We start from the raw sequence: 25,577 nt of genomic DNA, 5'->3' as shown, positions 1-25,577 counted from the left end.
CTGAAATACCCCCATGTTTGCTTTTCTTATATAACAGGGACTGAAGTTCCAAATATTGTGCAGGTATGGGACCTGTTCTCCAGAATGCTCAGGATCTGAGGTGGTTTCCAGATAACAGATCTTTCTGTAATTTGGATTTTCATACCTTACGTCTACTAGAAAATCATTTAAACATTAGTTAAACCCAATAGGCTGTATATAAATACATGTTAATAATAATAGGCTGGTTTTTGCTTCCCATAAGGATTCATTATACAGGTATGGGACTTGTTATCAAGAATGCTCGGGACCTGGGGTTTTCCTGATATCGGATCTTTCCATAATTTGGGTCTTCATGCCTTAAGTCTACTAGAAATTCATTTAAACATTAAATAAACCCAATAAGGATTAATTATATCTTAATTGGGATCAAGTACCAGCTACTGTTTTATTATTACAGAGAAAAAGGAAATCATTTTTAAAAATTTGGATTATTTGGACAAAATGGAGTCTATTGGAGACAGCCATTCCGTAATTTGGATATCGGGTTTCTGGATAAGGGATCCTATACCTGTATCTTAGTTTAGATCAAGTACAACATACTGCATTATTATTACAGAGAAAAAAGGAAACAGTTTTTACAAATTTGGAATATTTGGATAAAATCTCTATGGGAGATGGCCTTCCTGTAATTTGGAGCTTTCTGGGTAACAGATCCCATACCTCTATTTACAATTATCTTGTATATGCAGAGAGTCTGGAGGAGAGGGTGCCTTGTTTTAGGATTTGGCTGTGAATTTATACCTTTTGAACAACCCCTCATTTGTAGCCCAAATATATTTTAGGGATACACCAAATCCATCAGTTTTGAATTCAGGCAAATGTCAAATCCTGCACAAAAATGATTTAACTAACTGTGAATTTGAATATCCAATTTTAAAAACATTTTTTAAAGAACAGTATCCATTGCGAACAAAATTGTTGCATTCGGATGTCAGGTAAAGTAAAAATGTAACCAAATATAATCCTTTAAAAATTGCTAGGGTTTGGACAAATCCTGAACCAGTGCATTCCTAATAGTTTTTGCTAAAGTGGAGACCATGACTGGTATGTGATTATTTGTATATATAGCCATGTTTTAACAAACAATTGACCTAGAGAAGAAGACATATAATGACCTTCCATGGGATGGAGTTCAAGCTCATCTCACAGTGGCTTAACTAGATGTTACTGGGCCCACAGCATAATTGCTCATTAGTTAGGGCCTCAGGGCGTCCAACATACCCAGAGGTTGTCCAGTTTTAACAAAATATATTGAAATTGCTCTTTATTTGGGCCTCATAGGGCCCCTATACCTCCTGGTCCCTCCTGGAGGGTCTGCTTCCTCTGAAGTTACATTCTTGTCTCCTAGTTCTTGCAAGGGAAAGTTGGGTATCCCAGTGGTGCAGGTTTTGGGCTAAGGGGAGATGATTCCATCACATCAGTACTGTAGCAGATCAACAAGGAAGTAGGTTGAGTGACATCCCAAACTTGACCCTACACAACATCTCCCAGTAGGCTTGGATTTCCCTCTTTGGCGCCCCTAGGCTTAGGGTTGCCACCTTTACCCGCTGTGAGCTGTGGGCGGGCAAATTATGTCATGGGGGCAGGACAATGAAATTTTGGGCAGGACAATTGGTGGGGCTATGATGTGGCAGTTGGTGATTGGCCAATCGCTGCGCCAATGTTAGGGAATCCTGCCCGGTTTTCCAAATTAATAAAACCGGTGAGGCAGTTTTGACCCGGACAGCCCTCCAAAAAACTGGGCTGTCCGGGTCAAATCTGGACAGTTGGCAACCCTACCTAGCTACATGGTCCTAGCGCACGCTCGCCTTCGCACGCACCCCCCCACCATGTACACATGCGCCGGATGCTGGAGAGCTGTGGGTCCCCAGTGTTCGTTAGAAGTGGCTGGATGGCATGCAACTCCTGAAATTTTGCCGCCCTAAGCCCAGGCCTTTGTGGCCTCACCACAATCCAGACCTGTCTTCCAGAATCCAGTGACACCCAGGGAGCTGTAACTTGGACATTGTTAATATTGTTTTCCTTTCCAGTTAATATCCCAGCCTTCCTGCGTTATGTTGTGCCCACTTTACTTTAACTCCGTCTGTGTTCCCATTAGTACTGGAGAATTTATGTATGGCATTAACAGATTAGACTATAATAATCAGCACTTGCTGTGTATGGGGCTGTTAACTCAGATTAATGGACTTGAAGGACAGGGTTAGCCTTTAATCATATAATATGAAAATAAAACTTGTGTTTGTTGCTAAGGGCACTCTGATGCTGACGATCGTACCTATAATTAGATGTGTATTAATAAACTGCAGGAGCAGCTGTTATTACCAGTTCCTTAATAGGAATCTCAACATTGTTTTCAACCTCAACTGTTTTATTAATCTGTTTTTTTTTCAGTGCAGTATTTTTTTCCCTTTAAATTGCCCTACAAATAATTCTACAGCTCCATAAGTTTATTATTGGGATAACATTAGCTGCTGATTTAACCATGTGAGCCTTTTGGAGAGGTATTTTGCAAAGGAAGTGTAACTTTTAGGTTAGTCAAGTTTAGATGTGCTTATAATGGGTCACGCTGATGTCAAAACACCCATATAATAATAGCATTCAAATCTATATATATATTACACAAAACCAGATGATTTAGCCATTCTCATAATATTTGCTGGTGTACTTAAGAATTAATCTGAGCTAGATTTCTAGAGTCTGTCGAGTATTGGAACGAAAGATGAGAAACAGGTCAAATGGTTTATCAGTACCAGTTTATTGTTCTTTTAGAATTTTAACGTTCTCTATATGGAACTGCATATATATTCACATGCTGTCAAATTACCTGTTTGCTTTATTGTAGAACTCCATGAAAAGTTCTTATAAATGCTATAAATACAGATATGATAATAATAGTAATATCAGACTGTTAGAAGTCAACTGAATTCCATGACCTGTATGAAAACGATCAGTCTGAAGCTTCTTGTCTGTATATGATCACGCCTCTCCTCTGTGACTACTAATATCCTTATACTTGTATATACTTAGCCTGGGGTGCTGCACCAATGAAACTAGTTGAGAAATTTGCCTTAGGTGCAGGGCCGGATTTACATTGTGGCCACCCCCAGGCCAACTGCCATTTGTCTCCTTTATCCCCTCCCCTTTATTCATGCACATGTGCAAATTTTCATCATTGGATCCGGAGCATTGGGGATTGGCACATGGGAAATTTTAAAAAATATTGTATCTCCTGCACATCCCCAGTGTTTCTGAACCAATGTGGGTGTGGTTGGGCAGCATGCCGCCCCCTTAAATCCTGCCGCCCTAGCCCTGGGCCTTTGTGGCCTTTCCACAAATCCTGCTTAGGTGGCCACTGGACTTCCTGAAAAGATGAGCTCGGGGGGAGGGGGGCGACATCACGGAAGCCGCCTCAGAGTGGTGGGGGTGAGAATTGTCCCTGTAACTAGCCCAAAGAGTTCAATGGGGTGTTCAGACTCTTCTATATTAGACTAATTATAATATTTGGAGAGTATAGATCGCTGGAGTCCAGAGATTTACAGCCTAATATAGAAGTTCTGCTTACAGATGGCACTGGTAGGGATTTCATATCAGCAACCCTCTATTTTCTCTGGGTTCCGGCTCAAGGGGCATAATGGTGGCATTTCGGAAAAAAGTGAACACGGGCGATCCTGGTAAATTTGCCGCCTGAGGCGACCTTCCTTTTGCTGCCCCCACCCCTCTCCACGGCACTCACCTCTTCAGTGCCCGAGTGGGTCGGGGGCGGTCCACGTTGCACCGGAGGGGTCGAGGGTGTTCCACGTCGCTAGTGCAGAGAACGCTCACTGCACTAGAAGAGCCAAATTTCGGGGTTGAAAAGTGGAAATTTGGCTCTTAGTTACCAGGAGAGCTATTTTTGCTGCCCCTGGCAAACAGGGGGGAGCTGCTGCCTGAGGCGAGTGCCTCAACTCGCCTCATTGGTGGAGCGCCCCTGAAAGTGAACAGCACCCCATCCCACCCCATGGCTGCCCTGGGTACTGGCATAATCTCTCATTGCTCCAACATACCTACACTTCAAGTGAGGTTTCATAAAGAGTCAAGAAACCATTACTAATGTAGGGAAATATAGGTGGCATCGCATATGATGGGAGCAGTAAGTAATACAACTTCAAGGCGAGAAGCATAAATAAAGGTGGATGTCAGGGGCATAACTACAGAGGAAGCAGACCCTGCAGCTGCAGGGAGGGGGGCAGGAGGTATAGGGGCCCCATGAGACCCTAATTAATGAGCAATTTCAATATCTATAGGTAAAACAGGACAACCTCTAGATATGTTCTAAAATGAATATTCTGTGGGGCCCACTTACATTTAGTTATGCCACTGTGGATACTTTTCAAGAGGCACCAAAGTATGTCGAGGTGAAGAAACTTACACGACTATGGAAAACAAGCCAAGGTTGCAATTTATGAAGGACTTCAAGGTAGACAGAAGGGTGTGAAATAGTAAAAGGTAGAATGTATGTAATATGGGGCTTGATGGGAAGCCAAGAAGGAGATCCAAGAAGGTTGAGAACAGGGAGGGAGGGAGGGAAATACTTCCTGGAGGAGAATTTATTATAGATTGGAGCAAGGAAAGTATTTCATCTCTCAGATGCATGCCCTCAAAAGAATCCTGTGCTCTCATTTCTCAAATCTACCTTCCCTCCTTAAAGGAAAGTCCCTCATGGATTATTAAAGGCAGAGGTAAAATGAGCAATTGGAAAACTAAATTAAATTTTTAAGGTGGGCAGACAGGACAGAAGACCAATAGTGAACTCTAAATAAAGTTTTTCTTGATTTTGGTTTTGACTATTGCTATTTGGCTTTATGTAATAAAAGATACTAAGTCTGCCCAAGAGCAGTAACCTATAGCAACCAATCACCAGGAAACATTTACTGGTCATCTAGTTGCTATTGGTTATAGCTCCTGGGCAAACTTAGTGTATTTTATTACATACGTCTGGTTACATTCTAATAAAAAGTTTTTCATAGACTCTGTTATAAAAGAAGTGTGTTCATAATACATTTATACAAATATAGGTATGGGATGCGTTATCTGGAAACCGGTTATCCAGAAAGCTCCAAATTACAGGAAGGATGTCTCCCATAGGCTCAATTTTATCTAATCAATCCAAAATAAAAAAAAAAATATTTCCTTTTTCTCAGTAATAATAATACAGTAGCTTGTACTTGGTCCAAACTAAGATATAGTTAATCCTTATTGGAGGCAAAGCAAGCCTACTGGGTTTATTTAATGTTTAAATGTTTTGTTTAGTAGACTTAAAATCCATATTACAGAAAGATCTGTTATCTGGAATACCCTAGGTTCTGAGCATTCTGAATAACAGGTCCATCAAATGTATAAATAAGGGATGCACTGAATCCAGGATTCGGTTTGGGATTCAGCCAGGATTCAGCCTTTTCCCCTAATTACAATGCAAAATAATGCAAATTAGGGGCGGGATAGGAAATCACATAATCTTTTGTCACAAAAAAGGAAGTAAAAAATTCCCACTTATTCCCTTCCTGTCCCTAATTTGCATATGCAAATTAGGGTTTGGATTTGGTTTGGTATTTGGCCGAATCTTTCATGAAGGATTCGGGGATTTGGCTGCAATCACTGTGCAGGACTGCTGCTATTATTCACACTGATACTCTATTAGTAAATCCAATTAATGTTTAAAAGGATGTTTGACCGGCCAGCTATGGATTCAAAATAGCTTTGCATAACTCTTCTTGCTTCTTGTAAAACAATTGCACTGCCATTTGTTCCCCAAATATCTAAAGGGATTAAACAGGTAGCCAAAGGAGCAGTTGCTCGCTACTGAAATAAGCAGGGCTGGCAGGACTATAACAGAGGAATTTTGCCTAATGGAAGTACACACATGCCATCCAATCCTTGATGAAAATCTTTAAAGCCCACATAGAAAGGCAAAGCTGAATTAATTAAAAGGTATCCAGCCTGCAGAGGCTTCAGAGCTTGGCCCAAACTCAACAGACTTCTAGTTCAGTGCCCTTGGGTTTTAATATTAGATGCCCAATGAAAACACCTTTCTATTTTGATCTGAAATGACTGACCCCTATAAAATCCATAGTGAAAATTTCTCTCTTCTAATATATAGAATTGCTCTGCAATGCACACTTTCTACCGGACTGACTCCCTCACAGCCTGATTGGCCATTAGCCACACACATTAGCCACACACCCTAATACTCCCTGATGTCATATGACATCTGACTAAGTGAAGTGATGGCAAAAGATGCAGACATCTTAGGGGAAACACTTCTAAATATGACAGAGACACTTGCTACAAAAAAAAATAGTTTAAATTCAGTTAATTTGGGACATACAGGAATTATTAAAATTTTAATAACCACATCATATATTGCAGGCCTGTAGTGTATAATGAAATTGAGACGCACGCAGAAGCAAAGAGGATGTTGCTGGAGAGAACCTTCAGTCTACAATAGTGGCTGTCAGACTTTTTCCCCCTTGGAAGTCACATCTTTGGTGAGAGACTAAATTCCCCTAAATTCCAACAATGTATACCAACAAACAGGGCCACCATCAGAAATCACGGGGCCCCATAAAACAACATTTTCCAGATTTCACCCCCCAACAATAAAAAGTGATCCGGACCCCCTTATAAGTTAAAAACTTGGGTGGCCAGGGTCCCACATAAAAGTTTTTATAGAAAAAATCATTGGAGATCAGGTGCCCCATAGAATATTTAAAAAAACATTGGTGGCCAGGGGCCTATAGAGTATTAAAATAAATTGATGGCCAGGGGTTTAATAAAATTAAAAAAAAAATTGGTGTTCAGTTGAACTTACTTTAGGCTCCTTTCGTGGCTTTGGGTCTTTTCGTGGCTTCGGGTCTTTTTGCGGCCATGGCTCTGGTCACGGCTTTGGGTCTTTGGCGCTTCAGCATTTTGGGTCTTCAGTGCTTCTGCTCTTCGGATCTTCAGTGTATGACTTAGACGCTGTCAATGTGGGCCCAGCTCATTCCCCCCTTTAGGCCTGGACCTGGTGAAATGTACCCCCTGTGCCCACCTGATGGCGGCTGTCAACAATTCACACCCTATTTGACATATTTCTGCACAAATCTTGCACTAAATGACCTTTAGGCTGAGCCTTTTCAGCTACTACTCCAGGTGCCTCCAGGGAGGCCAGCCCCATAGTCGTGTATAGCGCTGAACTAAAGGACCCACCGGGTCTGCTGCCTCAGGGGCCACCACACCACCCCTGGGTTCCCCAGCTGCAACCCCCCTCTGGCCCCCCTCCATACCAGCTGCAAACCCCCGGCCCCCTTGTGTACCTTTTCCTTTACTCTGCTGCATCCAGGGCCAGGGAGGGTGGTCGGGAGTGCGACAATGTTACAAGCAGGGAGCAGGTCTGGGTTGGTGCGGGCCGTAAGAGCTGAGGCCCACTGGGTTTTTACTCTGTTTCACCAGCCGAGACCGACCCTGGGCATGTAAGTTGTTAATAAAGTTTCTAGAAGGGGGTTATAAAATGGACAGAAAGCAAGAAAAAGGTGGCTTTTCTGGCAAGGATGTAGGAAGGGAAAGGAGACTTTCTAGAGAAAGTTGAGAAAAGAAGGGGATTTGTGGATTTGAGATCAATCAACCAGCGGGCCCCTCTACAAAAACTTGCAGCCACACACGTGACTTCTGGCTGCTCTTAAGTTGTTAAGTTTGAGGGAGTGGGGGTCTTTAAAAGGTATTATGACACTAAGTAAAACATTATATAAAGATAGGGGAGAATGCGAGTAAGAATAAAACAAAACTGTCCTTTTAAGAGGTACTAGTTGGGGGGGAACCAGATTGAATTTGAAAAATAATCTTCAATTGATGCAGCTGTCTGGAAGACATACATGAAATGAAGCTTTGAGAACTGAGTAGCAGATCAACTGGCACAGTGAGGAACGTTTGGAGAATCATTTTTATAGAAGTACTGCTCCTTTAAAGTATATGTAATAATAATGTGTAGTGTAAATGTGTAAATCATCTATAAATCTTCCCATTGCCCTGTTGAGCTGTCCATAGAAGGCAAAATGCAAAAACAACGTTATCACTCTTTTTACTGTTATCTAACCTAGGCCACCCCATGCCATTATAGCTTTTTGAAGGCAAAATCCAACTTTCACATTCACTGTTTTTCTGCAGTACAGTTTTATAGGGATAAGGTGAAACATGAGAATGGTGGGATAGAAGCAAGGACTAGAGATGGGTGGAAGTGCTAAAGGTTAAGCATATCATACACAAGCACATAAAACACACATTTTATATCAGCAATTTTATTAAAGCCCAGCCAAAATGAATCTCAAGCATTTTTTAACACTTATGAAATCACAGCTCATTGTAGAATCATTATGCACCTCTTATGCAGTCTCAATTCAAATAGCGAAATGTAATGAAAGTCACAAAGAGAAAAACAATTTGCATAAATAATGAAATGTAATATTCTTCATTAGACTGTGATTTCATTGCAAATATTACATGCCTTAAAGGGGTTGGCAACCTTTGAGTTAACTTTTAGTATGACGTAGAGAGCGATATTCTGAGACAATTTGTTATTGGTTTTCATTTTTTATTATTTGCGGTTTTTGAGTTATTTAGCTTTTTATTCAGCAGCCCTCCAGTCTGGTTGCTAGGGATCAAATTACCCTAGCAACGATACATTGATTTGAATAAGAGACTGGAATATGAATAGGAGAGGCCTGAATAGAAAGATGAGTAATAAAAATGAGCAATAACAATACATCTGTAAATACATGAACAGGTGGACGGCACTCCGGTAAAAATAAGGTTTTTATTGCTGAATACTGCAAGGGTACATAGGCCTTACGCGTTTCGGGAACACCTTCCCTTAATCATAGGCTATCTGACTTACAGAGCATTTGTTTTAAGATGGTGTCAGTAACCCCCATTTGAAAACTGGAAACAGTCAGAATAAGAAGGCAAATAATCCGAAAACTATAAAAAATAAAAAATGAAGACCAATTGAAAAGTTGCTTAGAATAAGCCATTCTATAACATACTAAAAGTCAACTTATAGGAGATTTAAATCTGAACTAAAGAAGTAGGCTAGAAATTTTATACAGGTATGGGACCTGTTATCCAGAATGTTTGGGAGTTTTCCAGATAATAGATCTTTTCATACTTTGGATCTTTAATGTTCATAAACCTAATAGGATGGATTTTGCTTCCAATAAGGATTAATTATATCTTAGTTGGGATCAAGTACAAGCTACTGTTTTATTATTACAGAGAAAAAGGAAATAATTTTTAATTGAGTCTATGGGAGATGGCCTTTCCGTATTTCGTAGCTTTCTGGATAACGGGTTTCCGGATAATGGATCCTATACCCGCATATTATGTTTTGGGCTTCTGTACCAGCCCAAGGCAACCAAAGCCCTTTAGCAGTAAAGATCTGTGTCTCCAAAGATGCCCCAGTAGCTCCCCATCTTCTTTTCTGCTGATTCACTGCACATTTTCTGTGCTGCTGTCACTTACTGAGCTTAGGGACCCACTCACAATATACAGTACACATAGAATAGAAATGTCACAATATAAGGCTGATTAGTAATTAAAACAGATAATTACTACATGGCAGCACAGAAACCAGTGCAATTAGCATCAGAATTTAATAATCAGCCCTGTAGCATCAGCTTATATTACAGACCAACCTCATTTTCTGCTGGATAATTAGTGACGAGCCCTAAGCTTAGCTTCTCAACAGCTGCTCAGAGCCCACTGAACATGTGAGTGTCACAGACACTTTCCAAGATGGTGACCCCCTGTGACAAGTTTGAAGTCCTGGATCATTGCTGCTATTCACAAGCTGACACTTTAGGCTGGTGCAATAAGTGCATTATGTGAAATATGGCATTTTTGGCCATATTCATTTTTAGGGTTTAGTTCTCCTTTAAAGGGGAACAACCTCTTTTCTTGAGATTGTGTTCAGTATGGAGTTTTTACAAACATTAGGAGAATACTTCCCATGTATCAGACCAAACAGCCTGCCCTGCATTGAGTGTAAGCAGCTCACTGAAAATAATCAATACCTTTCCCATTCTAAAGCAGGTGGAAGAATAGTCATGTAAACAGCTGTTATCTTCATAGGTGACAACAAGCCTAGAATGTACTATTCATAGAAAAAGAAAATAGAATTGGTTCAGGTTACTCCCAACCTGTCATCATGAGCTCTTTTCCAATCAGAATAAACTGGCTGAAGGTCAGAAAGCTGACGGCTAACGTATACATTTCTGTGACTTTGTCTATTAATGCATGTACTGTATCCAAGCACATATGGCTACTTACAGATAGGTGGAAACATAAAGTTTTTTTTTTAATGCATATTTATTTAATTTACCTGATTCGTATATTGGCTGGGAACACTTGGAAAAACTTGGCTACTTAAAAAAAAGTTCACTTAAAAAACATGGCAGTTTGCATCCATTAATGTACAACGTGCAAAAAATAGCTGCCTTTTTATACTTTGCATGCAGCATTCTGCGCTGTAAATGACTACATAGGGGATTGTGCAGTGTATTTTAGGGAAATTAACCTTTAAATTACCTTTTAGTATAATGTAGAAAGCAGTGTCGGACTGGGACACCAGGGGCCCACTCTCAGTACTATTGTTCTTCCTCTCCTCACTCAACCTCTATAGTCTCTTTTCTTTACATATTATAATACTATAATCTATTATTCCCTCTATCTAGCCTCTTTGTTCTCAATGAAATAGAGAATGGCCATGAAATAGGCCAAATTTTTATCAGCATGAGGGCCCACTGACACCTGAGCCCACCGGGAGTTTTCCTGGTATCCTGGTGCGCCAGTCCGACACTGGTAGAAAGTAGGGATGCACCGAATCCAGGATTCAATTCAGGATTCGGCCAGGATTCAGCCTTTTTCAGCAGGATTCTGCTGAACCGAATCCGAAACCCTTACTTGCATATGGAAATCACGTGACTTTTCATCACAAATCAAGGAAGTAAAACATTTTTTCCCACTTTTTCCATTTCTGCCCCTAATTTGCATATGCAAATTAAGATTCCAGTTAGGTATTCAGCCAAATCTTTCACGAAGGATACGGGGTTTCAGCAGATCCCAAATAGTGTATTCGGTGCATCCCTAGTAGAAAGTTCTACGGCAATTTGCAATTGGTCATCATTTATTATTCGTTTTTTTTTTAATTATCTTATAATTTAGAAAAAAACATTTCCTTTTTCTCTGTAATAATAAAACTGTACCTTGTACGTGATCCCAACTAATATATACAGTAATTAATCCTTATTAGAGGCAAAACAATCCTATGGGATTTATTAACTGTTTAAATTAATTGTAAGTAGAATTAATGTATGGAAAGATCCCAAACCTGTAACTCAAAAACTATAATAAATTAAAAAAAAAGGAAGTTCAAGTCCTAGTCCTAAGAATTTCTTTATAAGGGGGGCATAACATTTGCTCTGCAGAGAAAATGAAGTTGACATGAGGGAAGGGTTTTGGACTATAAGAAAGGAGGTCTCATTTTATGGTTTTGTACAATAAGATCAGGTTGCAGAATGGTTTCCCTGTAGCAGTTGTACAAGCAGATAGTGTCACAAGGGGGATAGATATAAAGCTTCTGGTATTAATACATACAGTGTAATGTTGGCTCAGGGACTCATTGTCATTTTGGAATCAGAAAGGAATTCTCCCCCCCCCAACTGGATCAACTTGAAGCTAAAAGGAATTAATTGAGTGAAAGGGTGAACTTGATAGATGTGTCTATCTTTAGCATCAATGACCATATATAAGTCATGTTTTTAATATAAAGATGCTAATTGCTATATACATATATGGCTACGTTGATTGTTGGGGGTTTTGTAAAAGTGACATCCCTACAAATCTACTGTAATGAGTAGAGTGCTAGGACCCCATATGGATAATGTTCCATAGGTGTTTTTGCCAGTGGCGAAGCCTAGAGAAGCCAGTGAGTACTGAGCTAAGACCCAATATATAGGCGTTTTTGGCAGTAGTAAAACTTAGAGAAGCACAAGTGTTTTTGGCGGTGGCAAAGCCTAGAGAAGCACATGGTATGATATCAGAACCTTCCAGAGGGATTGGAGTCTCTTGCAGGATAGTGTCAGGTGACTCTCAGTAGTAAAAAGTCTGAGCTGGAGCTTGGGTCAGTCTCTTGGATGCCTCTCATTGAGGAAAGTGTCTAATATTGGTCCCAGAAGAATCTAAAGTAGGGGAAGGAATCCAAGAGTGAGATACAAGATAGTGTCTAGTCTAAAGGTTCTGCAGTAGGTACTTAAGTAGCATAACATTGTGAGGACTAGTGAGGTCAAAAATTGAGCTAAGACCCTCTGGGAGATACTCTGGTCCTCTGGATGACTGCTTCAGAAGTTAGGATTAGAAAGCTGAGTGAAGTTTGCTAGGGAGATGGAAAGTCTAAAGGTCCAGTGTTTGGAAACCTTAAAAAAAAACAGTATTTGCTGCTTTCAAACTGCCACACAATCATATAAAGTGTCATTTTAAGTATCAGCAGGTGTAAAAAAAGGCTGTAGCAGTCTCCTGGGCTGAAGGAAATGGCAACACATGTAGCAATTAACATAGAATATCTCATTAATTCCATACGGGGTCACTGTGTGTAATATATAGATTCACTTTTCCTCCTTTATGTCATGCAGGGTAAACAAACTGGCCCAATATCTGGTAAAGCATTTCAAGAGCAGACCAAGTGCCATATAATGGAGCAGTTAACACTTTTAGGGACACTGTGGCAGACCAATTTCACATTCCATCCGTGTAAGGCAAAGCCTTTTTATCTAAGGGGGCACTACAATATCAACATACAATATCAATATAAATATCAAATATTTGGATCTAAATGATTGCACAATGTGTATAACCATGCTATTCATCCCAGTTCCCACCAAGGAGACCTTAACAAACATAAAGGTTTGCTGCACAACCTTTCCCCAATATTCCTGTTTACAGTAGAAGTATAGTTTAATTATGATCCCATCCGCTCAACACTAATAGTGGCTAAATCTGGCTTTGAATCTAAGTGGGATACCACTATTGCTACATACTGGGACTTTCCTTGGCATGTTTCAATTAGTGAAATACAATGCCTAAGGCAATCCCAAACCTAAATACAACACTGTCATAATTGTACTAAGAGTTCATTTTCCGTAATTTCTAATTTGCTAAAATGGAATCCAACCCTTTCTTGAAACTATCTAGTGTATATCCCAATAAAACAGTTACATGGTAAGAATCCTACAACCTAACCTCCGCAGTAGCTCAGTAGCTGTCACGGCCGGCACCCAATACCAGAACAAGTGCCAAGCACCCTGGTCTCGGCTCGGCTTCACCAGTAGTGTGACCACCGTTGGGCTTCAGGAGGAGCCCTCAGCTTACTTGGGTGCCACCTGGACTTAACGAGATGTGCAAGGTGAGATGTTCTGGCTGGCAAAGGTGCACGGCTGTTAGCAGAGTCTTTTGGGCCGAAGGTCACGGTACAAATGGAGCAGGCAAAGGAATCGTCAGACAGGCTCGGTCGAGGCAGGCAGATGTCAAGAATCGTCAGGCAGGCTAGGGTCAAACCGGGTTGTCAATCAAGGGGATAAGCAGGAAGAGTTGTCGTAGGCAGGCGAGGGTGAGGATACAGAATGCAGAATAGTCAGGAACAGGCTGGGTCAAACACGGATAATCAAGCGGAATAGATACAGAACAGATCAGACGCACAAGGCTCAGGAACCACTAGAAACAAGTTCTATTACGGGCATCTGTCTGCAGTCAGAAGCGCGCTGGTGCAAATACGCGCCTATAAACAATGCGCAGGCCCTAAGGCAGGCAAGATGGCGCTGGAAGAGGACCACGCGGCGGGCGTCCCCGCCGCCCCACTAGACCACCAGGGCAGGTAGGTTTTCTTACAGTAGCAAAATGTTGCTCACCAACCCCTTCAATGTTGCTCCCAATGGCCTTAAACCAGGTGCTTATTTTAGAATTCCTGGCTTGAAAGCAAGTTTTGGTTGCATTAAAACATATTTACTGCCAAATAGAGTCTGTTGTAAGCTGCCAGTCCACATAGGGCTAACAAACAAACCATCACAGCCTTTATTAGCCAGTCCAGAAACTTTTTTTTATGCTTGTATTGCTCCCCAGCTGTTTTTATATTTGCATGTGGCCCATGGGTAACAAATGTTGGGGAGCCCTGGTCTAAGTCATGGCTTGGATCACCTGCAAGAGCCCGTGGTCTGCAACCCTAGAGCCTTCATCTTCAAACTATGGTAGTCAGAAGATGCATCTCTTATATAATAAAATCAACATAAGGGGGAATAAATAAATAAATTCAAGTAATTCTAGCAGTCTTACTGTGATCAGGTAATACACATTATCAGCCAATGAAACAATAAACACAGTCAGTTGCAGTTAAGGGGCCCTAATCTATGAATTCTAATGGGTCTTGCATCCAGGGCTTCATCCCGAGGAAGTATCTCCTTCAATGCCATTTGTCCTATCATCCCAGATGTTCATTATAAAGCATAATTCTAAATCTGACTGGCTAAACCTCAAGAGCAAGGTCACTTACAATAGAATCCCATCCCATTCTTTTGCCTCTGTCCTTTTCCCTACTTATGGATGTATTTATAAAGAGCCCCATAGAAATGTAAGCAACATTAGGTGGGTATAAGGGAATAGGGGAAGGAAAGTCAAATTCAGTTTATCATGCATCCTAAAATTCTGGGAACCAATACTGCATTGTGGGTATAAAAAAGACTGTTTGCACATTTTGCACTGTGCACATAGCATTTGCTTCATAAATGAGCTATATACACCCCTATCCTTCATTTTAAGCATCTGTTTATTGGAGAATCCCAATGCTTGTTCCAGGTCTTGTCCTCTTCTTTCTGTACACAAAATTCCTTATCATTTATTTTTGTACTGCAGACCCTGATCAGGGACAACTCTTTCCTCTTCTTGACACACATTCTCTTTAGTAATGTCAGTAGGTTCTATTAACCTCCAAGTACCATCTACAGCAGTGATCCCCAACCAGTGGCTCGTGAGCAACATGTTGCTCTCCAACCCCTTAGATGTTGCTCCCAGTGGCCTCAAAGCAGGAGCTTATTTTTGAGTTTCTGGCTTGTAGGTAAGTGTTTGTTTCATAAAAACCAGATGTACTGCCAAAACAGAGTCTCCTGCATGCTGCCAGTCCACATAGGGGCTACCAAATGGCCAAATGCAGAACTTATTTGGCAACCCCAGGACCATTATTCATTCTTGTGTTGCTCCCAAACTCCTTTTACATCTGCATGTTGCTCACGGGTTAAAAAAGGTTGGGGACCCCTGATCTACAGTATGAACAATCCCTTATCCTTCATTAAAGATTGTTACACTGGGGGAATCCCATGTTCTTCTCACACCCTCATGGTAAGCTTAGTAGGTTATAAAGTGTAAAATACCATTTACAGTATAAACAGAGGACACCCAGCTCTCTTGGCATCTGACCTCTCACCCTTGTGTCAGTCACAGGCGTCAAGTTGCCTAATGGCAATATCATCCTGGATGGAGAAACAACTCATGAAACATTTCTTGTCAAAAACTGAGATGCGTCTCCAAACCTTTTAAATCATCTCTGGGGATTTTTTGTCTTTTTTGCTGTTGACAGTGAAACAATGTACCTGTTCTTCTTGCTTTTTGCTTGGGTGTCACTCCGGCTCCTGAACATTAATGGAATGCACCTCCTCTCTGGTATTTTAGTGGTTATGAATTCTGCACTTTGTTCTGAAGTAGATCTCCTGCTCCTTGTACTGCCACTCTTTCATCTATAAAGGGCCAGAGAGACAGAGATGGTGGGTCCCCAGTAAATGAAGGTTGGGGTGCCAATATGGGAAAACATATTCCAACAGGGAAGTCCAGCCTTTTGTCAATGACGGTATCTTATAAAGGGGTCCCTTTCCAATGAGGAGCACAGAGCACACGCTCCCTCTTTCCACCCATAAAACCATGAGTGAATTACAATGATAAGGTTGAATGATCTGGTTTAGCATGTAAAAGTCTATAATATATATGGTAGGCTCCAATTCTTAACAAAGATTTTTTCTTTTTTATTTAAACTATTATAAAATTTCCAACAGTTGCAGTTTCTCTCTTAACTGTCCCTCACTCATTTGCTTCTTTCTCTCACACTCTGAACCCCCTTCCCCTTTCTTTTTCCTCTCTTTAACAAATTTAGTAACACACAAAACTAGCAACAATAATAATAACATTGGAAACTAGGGATGCACCAAGCCCACTATTTTGGATTCGGCCGAACCCCCAAATCCTTTGTGAAAGATTCAGCCAAATACCGAACCGAATCTGAACTCCAATTTGCATATGCAAATTAGGTGAGGGAAGGGGATTTTTTTTTTAATTCCTTGTTTTGTGACAAAAATTCACGTGATTACCCTCCCCACCCCTAATTTGCATACGCAAATTAGGATTCGGATTCGGTTCGGCCGGGCAGAAGGATTCGCCGAATCCGAATCCTGCTGAAAAAGGCTGAATCCTGGCTGAATCTCGAACCAAATCCTGGATTCGGTGCATCCCTATTGGAAACCCCAACAAGTAGATTGCATTGATGCATTTGGCACACATTCTCCCATTCCATAATTCATGCCAAGTTTGCATCAGTTTCCCCCACCTACGTGCCTCCCTCCATCCTGGTTACTGATGGTGATGTTTCTGGCATGAGTAGCACAGCAACATTAGTACCACAGCAACTAGAGTTGCCACTTGTCCAGGATTTTACCGCCCTGGTCGTAAAAATTAAGGTTGATCCCAATGTTATTAATAGGGAAAAAAGATAAATATATATAGGACGGCCAGTATTTTTTTCCGAAAAAGGTGGCAACCCTAACCGCAACACCACAACTTCAATTAGTGTGGGAATGGGAAACTTGCCCTGGTGCACCCCTGTACTGGATTGGGCATTAGTAGATCATGGAAACGACAGGGCCACACCTCCCTCCCAATTTCTTTCTGACCCTCTTGTTGAGGCCATTGATCAAAAAGCCAGATCAGTGGTATCTGTCCAAATATCTTTCAGTCTCTTTCCTCTGATATTGGAAGGCTTAGATTGGATTCCTGGTAACAATACTTGTGCCATTGAAACCCAGTGAAGTTCACTTAGTTCTTTATTACAGCATTTACTTTTGATTGAAAGCTCTATGGGCTATGGTATGTAATAAAGTCTTTGTATAGCAAAGTTTATATTTAGCCCTATATAAATATCAATATTGTAATACAGTAAATAATGGTTGTGTAATAAAAGTGCTACTTTCTATTTCTCTCTATTATTACTAGATCTCTTTAAAACAGAGGCCTCCTTATGTTTTTATGCTATTTTATTTGTATTCTTCTTTTCTCTTCTGTACATGGAAACTCTTAATGCCCCCATACATGTGCATTACAGTAGGCCTAAAACAAAAGGGCACCCGGTGTTTCATTCCCTTTAAATAATGTGTTGCTTTGTTTACAATAAAACAAAGTTAAATGACCAGTAAAGACCTTGTAAAACATGTTCCACATCCTAATGGATAAAAAAATTATCCGCATTCATTAAAAGCTAGTAACGGCAGAAATGGAAAATGATCCATATGCCTTTATGCCAACAGCCCCTTCTGTTTTATTGGCTTTCAATAAATATTTTCTTCCAAACTGTGTTAATTGGGGGTTAAGTACTTAAATATTTTTTTTCTCCCAGTGTTGACTTGTTGCTCATGTCGAAGGCTGCTACGTGCTTCTTCTTCTCAGGTCTTGGAACCATATTTGACAGTCAGCAGTGTTATAAATATAGAGCAAACACACCAGCCGTGGATATGTTAGGGGATGGGCAGGAAATTCTGCAGCAGCATCTGTGAAAGGTTAGAACATCAACATGAGTCCTGGAATTATAAGCCTTGCCCGGAAAATACCCGGCACATATTATAAGCATTTGGGTAGTTCCAAGTGTGGGGTTTTAATAAGGCCTGAGTTTAAATGGCGATTGTCATTTGCCTTGTGTTTTATAACTAATGCACATTTGTTTGGTGGGAATAGGAAACAAACATATACATATACAGGTCTCTAGAGCTCATTTATATCTGCAGATGCAACTTCCACTTCAAAATACACTTTTTACACTTCCATATAACTGCGTTCAGTGACACCCAGTCCTTCCTGACTTCCATTCCCAATCAGGCTCTGCTCCGGCGCCTATTGATGCAGGGTGCTCCTGGAGCTGGTCAAGAAAAGGCAGAAGCTCAAGGGGTTCCTTTAGTGCCCTGCGTCAATTGCAGCACTTAAAGGATCAGGCTCAGATGTCACTTACACACTGAATACTGACCCAGGCTGACTTTGAAAATATTTGGTGCGATTGCAATGACGTGTATGTACAGATGAGTCTATTTTGGTGAATAGGACACAATTGCAGTAGACACAGCACAGCTGTATCAAGTGAATAGCCCCTTTGTAAAAGATAAGAGATACATATATATATATAGAAAGTATATAAGAGAAAGAGGCGCTAACTGGTTTAAGGCAGTTATGTGTAGAAACAAATAATTTACAGGAATACTCCATACTCCAAAGGTCAAACACCTTTATGCTCCAAGGGTTAAATGCAAATTATCCAACATATGTTCCACGTGGGGTGCTGCCTCCTTAAAGGAGAAGGAAAGCTACAGAGGCCAATAGATTAGCTGCAATAGTGCAAGCTAGAAAGCTATATTTATTTTGTAGAATGTTTTACCATACCTGAGTAAAAAGCTCTAGACGCTCTTTTTTTGTTTATGATAGCAGCTGCCATATTAGCTTGTTGTGACATCACTTCCTGTCTGAGTCTCTCTCTGCTCACTCATAGCTCTGTATCATTTAAACATTAAATAATCCCAATAGGATTGGTTTGCCTCCAATACGGATTAATTATCCAATGGGATCAAGCACAAGCTACTGTTTTATTATTACACAGAAAAAGGAAATCATTTTTAAAAAAAATTTAATTATTTGGATAAAATGGAGTCTATGGAAGATTGCTTTGCTGTAACTTGGAGCTTTCTGGATAACGGGTTTCCAGATAACTTCTGTTTCTTATTAGAAAAATATAATATCACAGGTTATGGGGTGTTGTGATCATTACGAGTGATCATGCCTGATAGTTACTTTCATACTGATAGCTCTTTCTGTTAATCAAGAATAATGTAGGCTTTTTAAAGCTGATATGATATTCTGCTGGTGTCTAATTTGATGCTCGTTAACTATGTCACCCTTTAAGTCCACTAGAAGAAACTTTAATACTAAGCTAAGATGCTGAACTCTATAGTGTTCCACTCTATATACACTAATAGAGGGCACCCAGCCTGTTTTTCTTAATTTAAATTAAACACCAATGTGCAATGGAAAAAAACACAAAATATTTAAAAAAAAATAGTAGTAATTTGGGTATCCTAATAGAAACTGACCACTGTTAGTGCCCCCAGATTTGTAAAGTGGACATTTAGCTTATTTATGAGGATGAGGCTTCTCCTGTGGTAGATGTTGCCCACAACATAGTGTTCCTCTGAGCATTTGTGCAATTTACATAAATCATAACTGTTTAACAGGGCTGCCCTCAGGTGATCTGTGCAGGTACTCTAGGGTCAGACAGAATGGAAAGCCTTATTTTTTGACACAGGAAGCATCTCCTGATGCTTCTCTGCTCAGTTCTATTGCTCTTGTTACATTAACACAAAAAAATAAACAGAAAAAACTGTATAACACTTTCTCTTAGATTTCCATCATGGAGAATTGTGGATCTATGTGCCCAGTGATGGGGTAGACAAGCCCTAGAGAAGAACAAATAAAGGGTACCGGAAAGAAACCCCTGTAAATTAGGTTTGGCTAGGGCTAGATACACTGCTTAACTGCATTAGAAACTAAAAGTATTTTAGCATCTTTATGGCTGCCACATTCTCCTTTTACAGGCCTTCTCCTCTTTGTCCTGTGATGTTTATGTTAAGAATCCCTCAAATTCAGCAGAAGGACACATGAGCGAGATCTTTTTATTCAATGCCATGTCAACGGAGTCCTCAAAAGATCAACTGTGCAATATGTTTTTTCATTGAATTAAATTTGGTCCAATTCAGTGTATGTTGTTGCCCAGCAGAAACTCTTAAGGTGGCCATAGATGCAAAGATCCGCTCGTTTGGCGATGTTGCCAAACGGGCGGATCTTTCCCCGATATGCCATTAACAGGCATGGCTATATCGGGGGTAATCTGATTGTTCGGCCGTATGGCCGAACGATCAGATTACGATGTGCCATGAGCTCCGGCGGGATCGGTCGGGTCAAAATCAAACCTGACCGATCGACCAAACGACCGATCTCCGCCGGGTGAAAGATGTCGGCACACGCCACACACGATCCGAAAATCGTACGAATCCTCGATTCGTACGAACCGATCTGTGTGTCTATGGCCACCTTTAGAAACTCACAGAAACTCCAGAAACTATTATTCTTGGATCTGTTATATGTCCAGAAAAAATAACAGCAAACTACTAGGGAAACTACTGCCCCATACTGAGGCAGAACACTGCTCCTTAGATACACTCCAGAAATGGATCTATTCTATGCTATAATCAATCCAGTAATCACTAATTCTTATAAGACAATGTGGCTCATTTATGTTCACAAGTGTAGCGGGCAACTTGTACTTTTCCTAGCAGTCAGTTGTGCTTAAAAACACTTTCTTTCTTCAAAATGTGCTCTTCGCAGGTTTAGACCCAGGCCCAATTCCCACTTCAAACTCGGCACTCCACCCTCACCTCTAATCATGACTGCAAAGAGAAAGTAAAAAGTATGCAGCGTGCAAGGGCTGGGATTTAAAGTTGGCAGGAGTTAGTGACTTGGGTGGGGGAACCCCTGAGATGGCAGCAGGGGCACCGTTAGAAATCACAGGGCCCCGTACCACAATATTTTCAGGGGCCCCTAGGCCCCGCCCATCCTGGCCCCCAAGCCCCACCCCAGATCCCGCCCACTTCACATCACAGTTAAAAGACCACACAGACATCAGCGTTAAAAAACCCCCCCTTAATGACTTTGGGTCTTTTCGCTGCTTCAGGACTTCAATTTCGTCTGTTTTCGTGACTTTGTGTCTTTTCGCCTCTTCAGGACTTGAATTACGGCTGTTTCCGCGACTTCGGTTCTTTTTGCCTCTTCAGGACTTCGGCTATTTTCGTGGCTTTGGCTCTTTTCGCTGCTTTAGGACTTCGGATCTTTCGGCACTTCCGCATTTTGGCTGTCGGGACTTCGGAAGGAGGCGGCACGGCTTCGACGCTGTCAAGGGGGCTCTTTCGAAAAGATTAGCACTGCCGGGCCCCCCTTCAGGCCCGGGCTCGGTACACTTGTACCCCCTATGCCCCCCTGGATGGCATCCCTGGTGGGCCCCGGACACCCTAATCAGACACGGGCTCTACGCACCTCCAAATAGTTACGCTTGGTGCCACTTCTGCCTTCTGTTCTGCCTTTTGTTCTAATTCAGGTGTGCTTAATAATGAAGGGGAACCCTGGAACTCCTGCCACCCCCTGACCGCAGCTCCCTGCCTCAAATGCTGCAGCTCAGTTGCGCCAAAAGAACAGGGCACACATGTTAGTCACATGCTGAACAGTGGAAATGATGCCAGACATGTTTTGAAAAATGTTATCGCAATTCCTACAGTGCAATTGTAGCAAATCAAATTCAGATACAGTTACCCCTTTGCACCATGACAGTGGAATGACTGACCTTGACTCTGGAATTCTGAGAAAAAGAACACATTTTGGGTAAAAAACATGTTGCACTTTGCTCACTGCACTTGCGGACGTAAATGAGCCCTAATGTGGCTGCTTCCCAGACTGTATCATATAACATCCAAACTGCACATCGATGGGGGGAAACCTGATAATGCATTTACACACATAATGCCGGCAGTTGATCCTGCTGAGATATTTACTAAGGGAAACCCACTACTGTTCCAGATTTGTTGCAGTATGCCAAAAACACATATATACATGTGGGCAGCATACCCCTTCTTCAGTGTTAGTTTAGTAAAGAGGGCTTGCAGTGAACATACTTTTCGCCTGTTGTTTTAATTAAGAAATATCTATTACTAGAAATAACTGAGATTGAAATTAAAGTCACATTCCACCTGGTTCTCACAAGCAGTCCACTGAGAAACTCTCTGTGTAAACAAACCTCCCCCTGCCCCCATCTGCAGCCTTAGTTAGGCAGTGTAATAAGGAGCAACTATAGAGGGCTATTCAGTGCACCGGTGGTTTGTTTTCACATCGCTTGTATGAACCAGAAAGTAGAATAGTTCTTCTTCTTATTATTATTAATAACCTGTATTTATAAATCGCTAACATATTTCACAGCACTGTAAAATAAATGGGTTTATACAGTGAAAATACAGAATTACATACAAAGCAACCAATAACTGACACAGGAGGAGAAGAGGGCCCTGCCCAAAATAGTTTACATTCTAAAATGAGAATTTTATTAAACCCCTATCCCCCCCTTCAAACTCAGTTTAGTGTGGAGCGTTGAAATTTGCAAAAACAGTTTGAATATTTAGTTTTTTTTATAATAATCTATTTCAAATCCATTTTGTGTTAAGATATTATTAGTCCCAAGAGAGATGGAAAAAATTAGCCTATGATTCTTTGCCATGAAACGCGTAAGGTGTTTGAGATATAGCCCTTTTTTTATCTGCATCGCTTCGGTTACATTGGTGCAGTTGTACCAGCCTACTACATGAGTAGTTCAAGTTTCTGCAACCTCTCTCAAGGTGAAGGTCTGGGGCACGTGCAGTTGGACCCCACGTATCCATTAGTGAGTTCACTCCCAATAATTATATTGCTCATTACTTGGAACTTTAAATATATGAGATGGAAAAAATGTTTTAGCAACAGAGTATTTCCAAAGAAGTCTTTGAAAAGGTTCGACATTAAAGGAGAACCAAACCCTTTATATTAAAATCCGCTACCCCGACCCTACATAGACCCCCTCCCTGCTCCCCCCCAGCCTAGGTGTTAATCTTGGTAAATGCCTCTAATTCTTTACTTACCCCACCATTGAGACTGCATTTTGTTGATTGTATTAACCAGTGACCATTAACAAGAATTTGACATGTAAAGGAATCCCTCCTACTAAGTTGACCTGAAGAACTTGCTTGGATGGTAATATGTTTTACTCAGCAAGTTGCTATAGGCTTACTATTACTAGATACTGTACATCATGACCTGGGTAAATGAAAACATATAAAAAGATCCTTCACCAAACCAAACCCTTTATATTAAAATCCCCTACCACCCTACATAGACCCCCTCCCTGCTCCCCCCAAGCCTAGGTGTTACCCTCGGTAAATGCCCCTAACTCTTTACTTACCCTTCGTTGCAGTATCAGCGCATCGGAGTTCACGGCACCATCTTCTTCTCTTCGGTAATCTTCAGGTCTTCTTCCGGTGCTTCTGCAATTTCCGTGACTTTCGGCGCATGCGCAGTTGTTAACAAACCAGCAGATTGCTCCAACTGCGCATGCGCCGATACAGCACTTACTTCACAAAGATTACCGATTAGATTATCTGCAATGAGGGGTAAGTAAAGAGTTAGGGGCATTTACTGAGGGTAACACCTAGGCTGGGGGGAGCACGGAGGGGGTCTATGTAGAGTAGGGCGGTAGGGGATTTTAATATAAAGGGTTTGGTTTTGCTTTAAGTGAAGGATCTTCTTATATGTTTTCATTTACCCAGGTCATGATGTACAGTATCTAGTAATGGTAAGCCTATAGCAACTTGCTGAGAAAAACATATTACCATCCAAGCAAGTTCTTCAGGTCAACTTAGTAGGAGGGATTCCTTAACATGTCAAGCTCTTGTTAATGGTCACTGGTTAATACAATCAACAAAATGCAGTCTCAATGGTCCCATGGAACATTTTCAGGAAGGTTTTAGTTGAATTGAGCCTCATGTCCTTGTCGTTAAACAACTTTTTGCACTGGACCAGTAAATATCTCAGGGCCATTGTCCACAGTGAATGTGGTCAAGCTTGGATTCATTCCTAGAGGTAAGTGCTGAGAGACCTAAACCAGCGATGAAGGGAATTTGATGTCAAAACCTAGAGGAAGGGTCAGGGTGAACAACATTGTTGTTAAAGGTTTAAGGGCAAATAACACATTTGACTGAGTAGCAATACTGTAAACTCGTTGCTTGCTCTCTCTTAGGTTACACGAAGGGAAACTGGATAGGCCCGAGAGTCTATAAAAGGAACTAATGACAGCAACAGGTGCTTGAGAAGTGTTGCTTTTTATGTATTTACTGTATACAGACAGTGAGAAACAAAACAAATCCTTGCTGCTTTTTCTCTCAATTACCTTTAATACTCTCTATGCAAAGCAGTGCAATATGCAATTGGTGCAAAATACAAGGGTTGATTTTAGGGACAACTCCATGATTAAGAACACCTAGGGGCAGATTTACTAAAGGGCGAAGTGGCTAATGCTTTAAGGTGGAGTGACCACCAGCTTTGAGGGTGGCAGTAGTTTCAGGTCAATAGGCATTCAGAAGAATTTGCCAAGCACAACTATGCAGAAGTATAAGGAGCAGCTTTGAACACTAGTACATTAAATAATTGACATTTTTTTCCCAGCCTAAAATTGCGTGACTGCAACTGCACTTGTGAGTTGTTAGTGATTCCCACGGGGTTTTTAACTAGAATGGCTGGGAGGTTACCCTTGGTCATAAATGTTCAACATCTGCCTATTAAATGAAAACTATACCTCCTGAAACAATGTAAGTCTCTATAAAAAGATATTGCATAAAACAGCTCATATGTAAAACCCTGCTTCAGGTAAATAAACCATTTTAATAATAATATACTTTTTTAGTCGTACGTGCCATTGGGTAAATAGAAAATTGACATTTTAAAAACAATAAGGGCCGCCCCCTGGGATCGTACGATTCACAGTACACACAAACAAACCATACATGTTAGGTCACATGAGCCAATTAACAGATAGAGTTGGGTCTTTCGCTCCCACACTTCTTCCTGTTACAGTTAGAGTTGAAGTATTTCTGGTCAGGTGATCTCAGAAGCAGCACACAGACCATCACTAAATGGTGGCTCAAGGCAAGAGATGTAAAAGGGCAATATTTATGTAGGGGCCCATAGGGGGTAAATCTGCCCCTATGGCTTTAAGTCCCCACCCTTTACTCATTGTTATTGGCCAAGAGGTGATATGACAACTTCCTGCCACACTGCACTATAGTGTGTGTAAGGAGTGGCCTCTTCCTCTTTGGCTGCTGGATGCTGATCCAGCTGATTGTGCCCAGGGGAGCCTGGGTACAGCAAGGCCCAGAAAGTCATGTGTCCAAGTCAGGGACATTCCCCGTGAATGAGGAATAGAAAGTGACAGGTGAGCTCCCAGTACTAGTACACTCTAGGAGTGTAAGATAGTCAGGGTTGAACTGAATAAGAGCAGCTCT

Source organism: Xenopus laevis, chromosome 2L, assembly GCF_017654675.1.
Source record: "Xenopus laevis strain J_2021 chromosome 2L, Xenopus_laevis_v10.1, whole genome shotgun sequence".
NCBI classification, from domain to species: Eukaryota; Metazoa; Chordata; class Amphibia; order Anura; family Pipidae; genus Xenopus; species Xenopus laevis.
This window is presented reverse-complemented; position numbering follows the sequence as displayed.